At 42.8% G+C, this 16,019-nt stretch overlaps 1 long non-coding RNA gene across 1 annotated transcript in view; it reads right to left on the bottom strand.

Moving 5' to 3' along the window:
* LOC143963707 (uncharacterized) overlaps positions 1–16,019 on the bottom strand; it is a 398,416-nt gene that overhangs the window by 29,963 nt on the left and 352,434 nt on the right. The gene's annotated exons all lie outside the window — the stretch shown is intronic.

The following is a 16,019-nucleotide window of genomic DNA, read 5'->3' as shown; positions in this document are numbered from 1 at the left end:
TTTTAATGCTTGCTATCATAATGTCCTACTTCGGGGAATTTTGTACAAGTTCACAGTGCTTTCCTAATAAATAATTTGAATAAAAACAGAAAACTAAAACAATTAATTTTACCAGGCATACCAGTGATGTGACAGAGAATTTTTCCCTGCTTTAAATAAACATTTGTAATCAACGCTTTGCACAAAAAAACCATCAACCCCTCTGGCATTCCCAGGAGATGCAAGTGATGTCACTGAGTTGAGAGTTCAGAATCCCACGAGAATGCACTCCAGCCCATTGTAAGATGGTATTCTCACAGATTTTCAAGCTCCCACCTCTGCTGGAAGTCACACGTGGTTCCTGGAAACATCATAGGGTGGGGCCAAATTGAGTTTTTTGGTCTTTTGTGGAAAAAAGGATCACACCCTTCAGCCTTGCATAGACTATCGTGAGCTAAACAAGATCACCATTAAAAACCGGTATCCTCTTCCCTTGGTACCCAAGCTTTTCCAGACACTGGGAGGCCGCTACCATTTTTACCAAGCTTGATCTCCAAGGGGCTTATACCTTTGTCCATATCAGAGAAGGGGACGATTTGTTTCCTAATGACTTTTTAAATGGCAAAAAAATCTTAACAGACTTTTAACCATTCACCTCTCGAATCAAAACCAAAAACTTGTTTTATCTTTTGATATACTTTAAAGGGAACCTTCCACAACAAAACATAGTGGACCTTCCATGGCAAACCAAGACAGACCTTCCATGGGAAAGTAAAGGGAACCTTCCTTGGCAAACCAAAGCAGATCTTTCATGGAAAACCAAGGTGGCCTTCCATGGCAAGCCAAAGCAGACTTTCTAGGGCAAACAAAAGCAGACCTTCCATGGCAAACCAAAGCAGATCTTCCATGGCAAACTAAGATGACCTTGCATGGTAAACCAAAGCAGACATTTCATGGCAAACCAAAGTGGACCTTACTTGGCAGACTTTCCATAGAAAACTAAAGGGAACCATCCTTGGCAAACCAAAGCAGTTCTGTCATGGCAAACCAAGGCTACCTTCCATGGCAAACTAAAGCAGACATTCTATGGCAAACCATAGCAGACCTTCTATGACAAACCAGATCTTCCATGGCAAACCAAGGAGAACTTGCATGGTAAACCAAAGCAAACTTTCTATGGCAAACCATAGCAAACCTTGCATGGCAAACTAAAGCAGACATTCTATGGCAAACCATAGCAGACCTTCTATGACAAACCAAAGCAGATCTTTCATGGAAAACCAAGGAGAACTTGCATGGTAAACCAAAGCAAACCTTCCATGGATTTAAAGTATATCTAATGCCGCATACACACGATCAAACAATCCGGTGGAAAAGTGTGTGGGCTCCGGCGGACCTTTTTTTACCCAAAAGTCCGGCGGGCCAAGAAAGTAGTTTTGCACCAAAATATGTCCGCCGGCCCTCAACATGGGGGGGTGCTTTGGGGAAGGGGGGGCCCCCCACCCCAAAGCACCTTGTCCCCATGTTGATGAGGACAAAGGCCTCTTCCTGAACCTCTGGGACTGTGACATCATAATGGGCGGGCACATCACCCGGCGATGTCCCTATATAAGTCGCCGCACGCCGCGTGCCTGTCATTGTGGCCAGAGACAGCGACGAGTCAACAGCTCAAGAAGAGAAGAACAGAAGAACAGAAGGCGGCGAAGAAGAAGAAAGCGGCGACAGCGGCGATAGAAGACCGGGCCACCGCTATTAAACTAGTGAGAAGAAGGCGCGGAGGCCCGGCAAGAAGAACCGAAGAGGGGGTCAAGACCCCCGAAGTCGGAAGAAGAGGGCAGCTCCTCCGCTAGTAAAAGAGCTAGCAGAAGATAGCGGAGGAGTCCAGCGAGAAGACCCCCGAAGATGGAAGAAGACCCCCGGAGCTGTGCAATAAACTATTTTAACCCTTGTGTGTTGTGTTTTTTTTATACATTTTTTACACAGGTGAATGGGTAGGGGCACATTGTACCCCATACTCATTCACATAGGATGGGGGGCCGGGATCCGGGGGCCACCTTATGGAAGGGGGCTCACGGATTCCGATAAGCCCCCGTCCGCAGACCCCAACAACCAACGGCCAGGGTTGTCGGGAAGAGGCCCTTGTCCTCATCAACATGGGGACAAGGTGCTTTGGGGTGGGGGGGCGCGCGGCCCCCCTTACCCAAAGCACCCCCCCATGTTGAGGGCACGAGGCCTGGTACGGCTTAGGAGGGAGGCCGCTCGCTCGTCCCCACCCCCTTTCCTGACCGGCCGGGTTGCGTGCTCGGATAAGGGTCTGATATGGACCTAGGGGGGACCCCCACGCCGTTTTTTAGGCGTAGGGCTTCCCCTTTAAGTCCATATCAGGTGACGGGGCCAGCGACGCTTCATTCGCTGGTCCCAGCTACCTGGAGCCGCACTCAAAATTAACGGACTTTCCTCCGTGTGTGCGGGCAAGGTCCGACACTAGTCCGCCGGAAAAGTCCCGTGTGTGGGCAGGTCCGCTCGTTCGGACAGTCCGGCAGACTTTCCGCCAGTTAGTCCGCTAGACTAAGTCTGCCGGATAGTCTTATCGTGTGTACGTGGCATAAGTCTAACATGTTTTTCAGTACTAAATTGGGTACTAGTGAATGGTTAAAAGCTATTTATTTTTTTAAAACATAAATACTTGCGCTATGTTTAATTTGTGAAAAAATTTAAAACGTTCTGCAGCTGCTGTTCACCAAGTGCTAAATCACCTCACAAATACAGTCCCAATAACAAAAAGTATTTTCAGAAATGTTCATATAAAGTGCTTAGTGCTCCAAATTCCATACAGAAAGTGCTGAAGTGCTTCATATAAACATGCTGTACAGTGTACCACACCCCCCTCTCTCCCCACTCATCACAGAAAGTGGACCCTGTGAGTAAAGTATATGAAGATTTCTGAAAATACTTTTTTTTTGTTATATATTATTTGCATGGTTTTATATTGGGAACGTTGTATTATTGGGACTGTCGTCTTTTTTTTTTTTTTTGTTTTTGGCCATTTATGTTTTATTGAGTTGCTTCCCCTTAAAATCATGTCTTGTACATAGAACAGGAAGGGAGAGGAAAACTCTCCAAAGTCAGTGAAATCTTCTCTTAAACAGTCACATCATCAGTTGTCCACATAAGAAACAAGAAAAATATTAACATAGAAACATACTGTAGAAGAGCAATGGCAGAAAAAAGAATTGTAGCAGTTAACCACTTCAGCCCCGGACCATTTGGCTGCCCAAAGCCCAGAGCACTTTTTGCGATTCGGCACTGTGTCGCTTTAACTGACAATTGCGCAGTCGTGTGACGTGGCTCCCAAACAAAATTGACATTCTTTTTTCCCCACAAATATAGCTTTCTTTTGGCGGTATTTGATCACCTCTGCGTTTTTTATTTTTTTTGCACTATAAACAAAAAAAGATTGACAATTTTGAAAAAAAAGCAATATTTTTTACTTTTTGCTATAATAAATATCCCCCAAAAATATATAAAGAAACTATTTTTTTCCTCAGTTTAGGCCGATACATATTCGTCTACATATTTTTGGTAAAAAAATAAAATAAGCGTTTATTGATTGGTTTGCGGAAAAGTTATAGCATCTACAAAATAGGGGATAGTTTATGGCATTTTTATTAATAATTTTTTTAATATCAGTGTGACACGTTTCTTAAGTGGTTAAGCAACTAGTATGTCAGCAGTGGGAGCCTGCAAATGTCTCTCATTACAGTTTTTAGGTGTATGTAGAGCCCAACTTTATTAGTTTTGGATAGAGCAGGGAAGGATTAAAACCTTGGTCAGTTTTTGCAATCAGCATTCTATTGAGATTTCTCGACAAAGTGAGGGGAATTCTGTTTATAGACAGATGTCATCAGACCTGGTGTCCCCATTGGAAGACTAAGCCTTATCTACTGCTCTGGTCACAACTCTAAAATTTAGAATTTTACATTACTTTCTGTCTAAGTGACAGCCATAACTTAGACAGAGTTATAACCAACATAACCAAGGTTGGAACCCTAAAAAAAAAAAAAACTGAAAGAAAAAGTTTTGGCTATGCATACACTTTAAATGCATGAAGGTAAAAAACATTCTGTGTGCAGTGCCCCCCCCCCCCCAGCCCCCCTAATACTTACCTGAGCCGCCTCTTATTCCAGCGATGTCCACGAGAGCCTTGCCTCTCCGGGGACTCACACTCCGGATTGGCTTTTGGCAGCAGCGGGAACCAATCAGAAGACGGAAGGGGCAGGTCCGAGCCGCGGCTCCATGTGTGAGTGGACACTGAGTCATGGGTTGGGATCCTGCCTGCTTGGGTGTCCCCAGAGCATGCTGCTAGTTGTGGGGGCACCTGGCAGGAGGGAGGAGCCAGGAGCACTGTTACAGGACCAGAGAAAAAAAAAACAAGGCTTTGCTATCACTTTAAGCCCTTTTTTCTCTGTAGTTTCTGAACTGGATATGGACACTTGGGGCTTACAATGGCAAGAGAAGTCAAATGATACTCAGGTCTACCCAACAAAAAGGAGAAAATACCTCTAGAAAGTATTGCACTAATTTAAAGGTGATGATGACTAATGGAAAATCATTTGTAAATCATTTATTATTTAGGGGGTGCAGATTGTAGTTGAATTATGACATATTCATTTAACTCAAACTGTACATAGTTATTCAGGCTGAAAAATACACAAGTTCACTGAGTTCAACCAATAAAAAAAAAAAGATTAAAAATCCTCCATATACAGAACCTTATAGTGGTATAAAATCCAAAATGTACTATGTTCCAGCTTACCAATAATTAGATGTGGTGGCTGAATCAGTTTTATTTTCTTACGCTTAGGGCCAGTAAGGAAGCTCACACAGCTGAGTGAAATGCATAAACATCACGGTGTTTAGCAGCCCGGCCTTGGGACCACACACATGCAGCTTCCATCTGCTCCACTCATCACCACACGAACCGGGGCAACTACGGAGAATCAGCATGCATTTACATCTCTAGTCAGGCAAAGGACGATCGTTTCAATCACCTGAACTGTCTTTTTTTGGACATCTGAGGAGCTAATCAGTATTGGACCAAGAAAGCAAGCAGCACAGTGGGTGAAATTGTTTCAGGGACGCTGCAGTCTGTTATCTAAATCACTTTTTATGCATTATATATGCTAAGTCCTGTATCATCTGACTGTGGCAGCTTCCTGCACCAAAGGAATATCTATATTACCTGCCCCTTTATAGCCAAGTCCAGATGCCGTTTACCGCATTTATCGGCGTATAACACGCGCCAGCGTATAACATGCACCACAAGTTTAGGAGGGAATTTTAAGGAAAAAAGCTTTTAGGAGGGAAATTTAAGGAAAAAAAACTTACATTTAAATGCCCATCAATGCAGCCTTATCAGTGTCCATCTGAAGCCTTGTCGGTGTAATTTGCAGCCTTGTCATGCAGTCTGTCCATCATTGCAGCCTTGTCATTGCAGCCTGTCCTTTATGCAGTTTGTCCGTCATTGCAGCCTTGTCCCATCAGCTTTTGTTTTTTAAAAATGGCGCCTCGGCCGTACTCGGAGGCTTTCGGTCGCTCTCGAAAACCGCTGAGAACTGCCGAAGGCGGCCGAAAGGCTCCGAGTACGGCCGAGGAGGCCGAAAGGCTCCGAGTACGACCGAGGCAGCCGAAAACCGCCGAGAAGGCCCGAAGGCGGCTTAAAGCGGCTTAAAGCTGCCCAGAGCCCAAAAATCACAAGGGAATCACGGCGGAAAAAAGTGCGTGTTATACGCCGATAAATACGGTATATCTTCAAGCTCATCTACACATAGGTGCATGTGTCAGTAACTTTGATCTATAAATTGGAGTATTCTCTTCACTGTTGACCTAATCATTCTGATGATTTTCAAGATTGACATTTCCGTCTTTCATGCTGTGACACCATTACCGTATCTATACTCAGGAGACACCGTATTTTTTGGTATATCCATACCTGTTGCCACTGGAAGCTGATTTTAGACTTTTGACATTGAGTCTCACACCCACTCCTCCCCATATGCGTGAAGAGTGTTTGTGTGTGTGCAGATAAGCCTGGGCTGCTATTTTTTTTTTTATTGTGACAACGTTGTCATGATGTTTTAATAATGGTGAAGGTTTTTACTGTCTTTTGGCTACTAGCCACATGTTATTGAAATTGTTTCTTTTTTCAATAAATACATTTTGTATTTATACCGCTGAAAGTTCCATAATGAAGCCCCTTTGCAAACCTTCTTGGCTTGTTTCCTATTTTTTGATATGGCCAGTAACACACCTCCTGTATTAGGGTGCCTCCCCTCTGGATGATGGGGCGGGGAGTGTTAGATGTACTACTGGATTTAAAATGGCTACATCATTCACTCTAGGCCCTTGTACACACGGTCGGACATTCCGACAACAAAATCCGTTGGATGTTGCCCGATGGATTTTGTCCGAAACTTGTGTTGCATACACACGGTCGGACAAAGTTGACGGAAAATCCGATCGTACGTAACGTGATGACGTTATTTCGTTACAACGGGACTAGGTTCAAGCTAGTAGCCAATAGCTTTGGTCTAGGAATTTGATCTGAGCATGCGTGGCACTTTGTCCGATCGGAATTCTCTACACACAATCGGACAAAGTCCGATCGCATCATGTTGTCGGAAAGTTTTATAGCCCAGCTCTAAAACTTTGTCAGTCGGATATTCAGACGGAAACAGTCCGATGGAGCACACACACAGTCGGATTATCCGACAACACGGTCCGATCGGACATTTTCCATGCAACCACACTACACACCATTCACAATGTATATATTCTACTAAAGAATATCCATACCCAGCACATGTCAGCACAAAGGCTGAGCGGTTATGAAGTAATTTTACTTTCTAACCCGAAACCTGGGATAAAATATGCCTCTCTCACTTCTGTCCCATTCCAGTCAGCACAAGCTGCAGAACTTATAGCTCTTACTAGAGCCTGTCAGCTTTTTGAAGGACAAGATGTAAACATCTACACTGAAGTATGCATTCGGTGTTGCACACGATTTTTGAGTTATATGGAAAAGGAGGGGATACCAGGCAGCAGATGGAAAATATATCTCACATTCCATGCTTTTCACAAGCATGTTAGAAGCCATACAACTACCAAAATCCATTGCTATATTGTACTGTAAGGCACATACAGGTCAGCAAGATGACATACTCAAGGGAAGTGCTTTAGCTGACAAAGCAGCAAGAGAGGCAGCATCCATACAGCCAGTAGACATCCAAATGCCATTGCTCTCACCTGAAATCCCAATCCTAGATCAAACATTGCATCATCTCCAAACATATGCTACAGACAAAGACATCCAACAATGGAATGCAGTAGGTGTGCAGAAAAGCTCAGAATCTGAGCTTGTCTGCCATGAGGGGAGACCACATATTTCTGTAGAAAGTGCTCCTTTATTCATTGCACAATACCATGGGGTCGGTCACAGAGGGTGGCAGGTTACATGTGAACTCTTGGATAGAGATTTTTTCATTCCAAGTCTTCCCTCTCTTATTAAAGCCCCATACACACTATCAGTTTTTCTGCTGTTTTTCCTTCAGATTTACCAAAACCATATAATATGAGGTCAAACCTTAGATGTGTCGATGTGTATGCAATCAGGCATACCCTTCTACTACATGGTTTTGGCAAACCTGAAGGAAAAAATCAGCTGAAAATCTGATAGTGTGTATGGGACTAAGGCAAAACATGAACACCTAATCTATCCATCCACACCATTCACTCATTTACAAATTGATTTCCCACACATGCTTAACCCCTTCCCGACCCGCGCACGAGGATGTACCTCGACAGAATGGCACGGGCAGGCATATTGGCGTACAAGTACGTCCAATATTCAATGCCGTCCTGCCATCGGGAGCATGCCGCCGGCGGCGCGCTCCCGCGCTGGTCGGGATCACCCTTAAGTCCGGTCGCGGGACCCGCGGACTCGATCACCGCGGGCATCCCCGCGATCGTCTCACGGAGCGGCCGAATGGAGGAAATGCTGTGTAAACAACATTTCTCCATTCTGCCTAGCAACTAGTGACGCTGATCTCTGCTCCATGTGATTGGAGCAGAGATCAGTGTTCACTAAATGAAAGCCCAACCCCCCCACAGTTAGTAACACACCCCTAGGAACACTTAACCCCTACACTGCCACCCACTGGTTAACCCTTTCACTGCCAGTGTCATTTACACAGGAATCACTGCATTTATATAGCAGTGATTACTGTATAAATGACAATGGTCCCAAAAATGTGTCAAAAATGTCCGATGGGTCCCCCACAATGTCGCAGTCACAATTAAAATCGCTGATCGCCGCCATTACTAGTAAAAAAAAAAATAATAAAAAATTATTAATAAAAAATGCTATAAAACTATCTCTCTATTTTGTAAACGCTATAACTTTTGCGCAAACCAATCAATAATCGCTTATTGCGATTTTTTTACCAAAAATATGTAGAAGAATACGTATCGGCCTAAACTGAGGGAAAAAAATGTTTTTTTATATATTTTTGGGGGATATTTATTATAACAAAAAGTAAAAAAATAATGCGTTTTTTTCAAAATTGTCGCTCTATTTTTGTTTATAGCGCAAAAAATAAAAACCGCAGGGGTGATCAAATACCACCAAAAGAAAGCTCTATTTGTGGGAAAAAAAGGACGTCAATTTTGTTTGGGAGCCACGTCGCACGACCGCGCAATTGTCAGTTAAAGCGACGCAGTGCCGAATCGCAAAAAGTGGTCTGGTCTTTGACCAGCAAAATGGTCCGGTCTGCAAGTGGTTAAGTTAGATAAGAGACAAGAATACCTACTTGTAAAAGTGGACATGTTCTCAAGATGGATAGAAATGTTTGTCACAAGGAAGATGCACAAACATTAGTACACAGGAAATCATTCCCCAATGGGGATACCCGATTCAAATCAACTCAGACAATGGCCCTGCATTTGTGGCCAAAGTCTGCCAAGATCTAGTAAAAACGTTCAAAATTGACTGGAAGTTTCACATACCTCATCACCCTCAAAGTTCAGGTATAGTAGAAAGGATGAACAGAACCATTAAGGATAAGATCAGGAAGGCCACTGAAGGTACGTATACCAATTCGAAGAAGGTCCTACCAGCAGTTCTAGCCATGGTAAGAATGACATCCTTTAAGAAAACAGGATACGCTCCTTTTGAAGTTCTAATGGGTAAGCCATTCCCCACCCCATGGGCCAGACAGCCACTTATGTTAGAAAGAGGGGACCTTGATCTCATTCAGGAAGAATATATAAGAAAACTTATTGAAACTTTGGATAAAATTGAAAGAAATGTTGGTCACACCTCTCCTTCACAGGAACCTCCAGGTGGGTGACACAGTGGTGGGCCAGCAAATGAACCGCACCAAGAAGCAGGAGTATCCCTTCAGACCCCCAACCAGAGTGATCGCAGCTACCCGCACAGATCTTCTGGTAGAGGGACAACAGGACTGGATTCATGCCAGTCATGTGAAGAAAAGGTTAGGTGAACCAAACACCTAAGTGGAAGATTAACCACTACAATACAGGGCACTTTCGCCCCCTTCCTTCCCAGCCCAATTTTCAGCTTTCATCGCTCTCGCACTTTCAGTGACAATTGCGCGGTCATGCTACACTGTATCCAAATGACATTTTTATCATTTTGTTCGCACAAATAGAGCTTTATTTTGGTGTTATTTATTCACGACTCCGTTTTTTATTTTTTGCGATATAAGCGCAAAAAAAGCGGAAATTTGGAAAAAAAACTATATTTTCTTTTTTCTATTTTAAAAGAAATCCAATAAAATCAAATTTTGTCATAAATTTAAACCAAAATATATTCTGCTACATGTTTTTGGTAAAAAAAATTCTGTTAAGTGTATAATAATTGGTTTGTGTGATCACGGACATATGTTCGCAAATGATCATGTACATATGTGTGCAGATAATCATTGGGACATGTGATTTTAGTGGGACATATGTGGGGGACATGTTTTTATTATTAGGGACATGTGTTTTTATTATTTATTTATTTATTATTATGTATGTTTTGGGGTCATGTGTGTTTTGGGGACATATGTGGGGACTGTGTTTATACTGTGTGGTGTGTTGTGTGTTTTTTTTTACTAGACTGATGATCAGTGAGTAAAAAGCTGTAAAAAACAGCTTATACTCACTGATCATCAGCCGGCTGCAGCGTTCTGCTCTCCTCTCCTCAGCGATGACTCCTGTGTGAGGAGAGGAGGAGCCGATTGCCTAGCAACCGGCTGTTTGTTTACATCACATGATGGCCGTGATTGGACAAGGCCGTCATGTGATCAGGAGGGCCAATCACAGAGCCCTCCTGCCGATCTGAGATGTGCCGTGTCCGGGTGACACAAGCACATCGGGATTGCGCCGCTGCGCGGGCACGCGCGCACGCGATCCCGCTCCTTCTGAAGGACGTTCCTGAACGTCCTATCAGAAGTAGACGACTCCCACCTGGCCGTATATGTGCAAGTGGTTAAACACAAAGGAGGTGAATAGTGAGTGAAGAAGGTGGCCAAGACTCTGAAAAAGATGACCTTGCTTATTTTACCACAGACTTCTGGGAAGTCCTTGTGCCTCCTATTCTTGATCACCCTGATCGTGTTCCTACCTACATGGATCATAACTAACTGTATATATCACCCTGAGGACTTGGGTGCCATAAAAGGCATATGTGAAGCACAACCTATACATGACACACGTAACAGGTCACAAAAAGAATCATTGGGAGAAAATGAGATAGGGGAAGGGTCAACCACATTCCATGATAAAATGTTACTGATGAAGTTCAAATACGCATATGCACAAAAATCAGGTTATGAGAAATGTTGGATATGTAGTAAAATATATCCTAGTACAACCCATACTCCTACTACTTATGGCTGTACCTTTACATATCACCCTTTTTTAAATTAAACTCCTCCCATTGCTTTATCCAACATATCAAGTTTAATTAAAAAACAACACTTTTTACCTTTCCAATAACTGGTAGAAGTAATTTCCCTGACTGGTGTTTCAATTTAGGAAATCAGACACAGACTAGCCCCTCAATATTTAACATTTTCATATGTGAATATAAGGGAAACTCTGCCTGTTCACTGTTCCACTTATCTGATTTAAACAATACCTTGCATAATTTTTCTTCTCTCCCTGATAATGTAAGTGATATACTATACCAATTCATAATCACAGCACAGGACAAGTACACTCATGGGCTTATAGCTAATGCCGCATACACACGACCGGACTTTACGGCAGACTAGGTCCGACAGGATCAATCCGTTGGACCGTCTGATCGTGTGTGGGCTAGTCCAAATCAGATGGACCTAGAAATAGAACATGTTTCAAATCTATCCAACGGACTCAAGTCTGATGGACAAAAATCGGGAAAATCGTTTGTCTGCATGCTAGTCCGACGGACCAAATACGATGCAAGGACAGCTATTGGCTGGTTCCCTTCATACACAGGGTAGGGAATATATATGATGAGAAAGCTAAATAATAACTCTAGGATTATTGATGATGTTATGGAAAAGAACTCAGACAATATTGATCTATTATGTATTGAGCAAAGGACACTCAGAAAGAAAGTAGAATTACATGATCTGGCCATCAAACATGAGTGCAGCACTGACTGGTCTCTGCGAACACACGGAGGACTATGAGTGTTTTACTTGGCTATACAATACCAGTATAGAGGTGCCTGAATATTATGACATAATTGCACAACATCGGAAATAAGTTAATAAAGTTGCAAGAAGAAGCCCGTAACATTGCACAGAATTGGGATCCTCTAAGAGGTCTAGGAGGTTTTGGGCTCGGGGGGATATTTTCCTGGTTAAAAGATATCACTGTGACAATTTTTATAGTTTTACTTTTCATATTATTTCTGTATGCATGTTTCAAGCTTATTATGTGTTTAATTACTAAAGGCACTAGAACCCCTGACCTTGGTGCTGAAAGTAAAGCTTACCTCAGTCTTTATTACAGTAAAAACTCTGTTGAAAAGAAGTTATTTTTATGACTTAAGAGGGGATTGTTATAAAGCATAAGATCAACTGCAACCCCATTTTATAATTTCCCTGCCATTTTATAGTTCTTACTTTTAAGGAACGTATGTCTTACACTTCTTTCTTGTTAAAGTTTATTAGACTTTTTGCTTGAGCTAAGGTTTAATTAAAAAACTCCCACTGCATGAGTCATTGTGGCCGGATCCTCAGAAAGGCATCCTGTGTCCTTGCTAGATAAGTTATTTTTGTAAATTACTTTCAGCTGCCTAAACTCATGATGAAAAAAATCTCTCTGTAGAAGCCTGATTAACCCTTAGAAACTTAGGAAAAAGCTTACCCCTCCCCTCTTGTGTTGTTACTTGCATATAAAGCTATCAATTCTGAATAAAGATTTTAGGTCTGCTTTGAACACTGAAAGATACCTGTTGTGTGTGTGTCAAATTGGGTCTCCAGAACTCTAAAGGGCCCGGTGGGCTACCAGGGAACAAAGGGTGGACGGCTGTCCAGTAATCTATCCTTTCAATCACAACACATAACTACTCATATTCTACTAGCTGCTAAACTTAACATAAGTAAAAGATGGAAAGACCCTAACCCTCCCACCCTATGAGACATGATAGAACTAACCCAACTGCACTATTCACATGAACAAATTACAGCGATCCACTCAGACAGGTTAGAACACTTCACTCGCAAATGGCAACCGTGACATAAATGGAAAGCTTTAAATCTATGAAACATTAACAAGTCAACCTTTCTAAAGTAAGAATATATTGGAGACAACCCCCATCTATCCAATGGCGGTTTTCTCCTTTACGGTATACTTATCTAAAACAGATGCTCCTCCTCCCTATTTCTAAAGAAATCAAATGCATAACTGAACTATGTTAAATGCTTGTGATATTTACACTGTATGCCTGAAATTCCTTTACAATTGTTAATAATGTTCCATTTTCTTTTTCTTGTCAACTGAAAATTCAATAAATATCTATTGCCAAAAAAGAAAAAAAAACAAACAACAGTGGTTTTGCACAGAGCAGCCCACATGCTCCTCTTCTCGGGTCCATTACCGGTCCTCTTGACCCCTCTCTACTGACGAGTGCCCCCAGAGCAAGCACCTTGCAATGGGGGCACCGGAGCAGGCTCATTCTCAAGATGTGGCTCTGCGTGACCATTCACACACAGGGCCATGGCTCGGCCACACCCCCTCTCTCTCCTCATTGGCTGACTGTCTGGGATTGACAGCAGCGGGAACCAATGCCTCCCACTGCTGTCTTGAGGAGGGAGAGTCCCAGGAGAGTTGAGGCTCTTGTGCACATCACTGGATCGTGATGGGGGTCACATAAGTATTAGATGGGGCTAGGGGGGCTGCTGCACAGAGAAGGTTTTTACCTTCATGCATAGAATGCATGAAGGTAAAAAATCTTGAGCCTTTACAACTACTTTAAATACACTTACATACTAAAGCCAAAGTCCAGCTAATTCTTTCTAAGCAGGTACAGCAAACATTTTTCTTCCTTTTGGGATAAAGATTTTATATAAATAAAAGCTGATAATTGTAAGGACCCCTGCTAGTATTAAATGGTTTATCCCCATCTCTGTAAACAACAGACTTACTGGTTGGATCATTAGTTGAAAATAGAAGAAAGTCTAATAAAAAAACAAAACAAATGAATGTAGCCATCACATTTAATGAAATGGTAAGCTACTATATTTATTATAGGTACTTATATAGCACTGTCAATTTACCATATAATACATGTTTTGTAGACCTGATTATAGATAGGATATTCGGGTAGAATGCCGTTGGTTACTCAATGATGGTTATTGCGAATGGTATCTGACTTTGGATTGTGCTCTATTGGCACTATCATTTCTGTTTTTAGCCACTAGGTGGGGCTGTATGATCTCTTTAGTGAGCTCTATACAGTTGCAAGCTGTAATTGACTATTTGTTTTCTACTGTTTTGTACAAAGCATCTGGAAAGTATTCACAGCGCTTCATTTTTTTTCCACATTTTGCTATGTTACAGCCTTAGGCCGCGTACACACGGGCGGATTGTCTGCCCAACTAAGTCCGTCAGACAATCCGACAGACAGTCCGTTCAACTTTTGAATGAACGGACTTGACCACACACGATGAACAGACAGTCCGCTGAAAACGTGCGCGATGACGTGTACAGCACGTACGACGGGACTAGAAAAACAACGTCCAATACACTGCAATGCAACCTTCGGCCATGTAAACCCTTTCTGAGCATGCGCCATACTTAGTTCGTCCAACTTGCCTACACAGGAGCGGACTGTCCGCTGAAACCAAGTTTGGACGGACAAAACCAAGTTTCAGCGGACAAAATTACGGAAATTCCGAAAGACAAAGTCCGTCGGACTGTCCGCTGAAAAAGTCCGCTGAAGCCCACACACGAGCGGATTGTCCGCTGAACCATGGTTCAGCGGACTAAGTTGGACAGACAATCCGCCTGTGTGTACGCGGCCTTATTCTAAAATGGATTAAATTCATTATTTTCCAAAACATTCTACAAACAATACCCCATAATGACAACCTGAAAAAAAGTTTGAAATCTTTGCAAATTTATTAAAAATAAAAAATCACAAGTACATAAGTATTTACAGTTCCGCAACACCTGGGGACCACCAGTATGACACCTGTGGAAGCACGGTCCAATTTACCCCAACAGGGAAAAAAATCCTTCCCGATTCCTTAAGGCTATTGGAAACTGCCTAAAAATATTAAATTTCGCCTAATGTCACAGGTATCAGTCAAAACATTTTTATTTGAACAGAGTGAAGAGGACTAGAAATGCCTGTTTTTTTTTTTAAAGGTATTCGCAAACTCAAAAAGTTATTTATTCATTTTTAATATTCAAAGCAAACTCCTCCATCCATCCATGTCTCCATGCTTTATTTTGTTGAGAAATCACTTTGAAAAATACCATTAGCAATTCAAGCTGTGGCTATCTTGAGTAAGTGCAGATAATTAATGTCTGCCCTTAGCTCAGGCATGCAGGCAGGAGGGTCTGCTTAGCGGAGAAAACTCCTCCAAATGAAATAAAGAAAATGCCCATGAATACTCTTTGGATGTATGGCATCATTTTGGACCTAGGCCAGGAACCAAGAAGCAACCTAATAAATGTAAAAAAAAAGCAAATATAACATACCTTCCTATCTATTTACTAATGCAGGCAGTATGAGTATTAAAAATAGTTAAAGTGGTAGAAAACTCCTAAGGCTCCTTCACACGGACGTGTCCATGTACGGAGCCCGCTCTGCCCAGCGGGGGATCACTCCGTCGATCCCCGCTAAGCAGGAAGATGACAGGTCTGTCTCTGCAGACTGTGCAGGGACGGACCTGTGAGAGTGCCGCTCTCCCCTATAGGGGATTGAATGAAGACGGACCGTAGAGTCCTTCATCACCCGATCTGATCCGCAGATGGATGGAAAAATAGGTTTTTCCTCCGTCGCGCTTTTTCGGATCAGAGCGGGTCGGATGTCAGCGGACATATCACCACTGACATCCGTCCCTCCATAGACCTCTATGGAGTGTACGTTCAGGTCCACCTAAAAAACGGACAGGCAGGCCTGAACGGATCGTCCGTGTGAAAGGGGCCTAAATGTGATTTTTAACTACAGGCAGTGGCGGCCGCTCCATATGGGGTGCAGGGGCTCCACCCCAGTAATCCAATGCGCTCAGCCCCTAATCTACATGCACCGGATGCATGGATTCCAGTGGGTTTTTTTAAGCACATGATTAGAGCTTGAGGCTCTACTTGGCTCCAAAAAAGGGGCGCAGAGCAAACCCAGTTGTGTGACAATAGCAAATTAATATTCGCTATTGTCTTCCTGATTCTCTTCCCAGCCAATCAGGGAGTGGGAAGAGTGCGAATGGCCGAGAGGAAAAGCAATCGTATTGGCAGGGAGGAAGATGTCCAGGAAG

Source organism: Lithobates pipiens, unplaced genomic scaffold (assembly GCF_037356315.1).
Source record: "Lithobates pipiens isolate NorthernLeopardFrog02 unplaced genomic scaffold, aLitPip1_a1.2 Scaffold_8, whole genome shotgun sequence".
In the NCBI taxonomy this organism is placed as follows: Eukaryota; Metazoa; Chordata; class Amphibia; order Anura; family Ranidae; genus Lithobates; species Lithobates pipiens.
The sequence above is the reverse complement of the archived record's forward strand: the minus strand, read 5'-3'. Positions and strand labels throughout refer to the sequence as shown.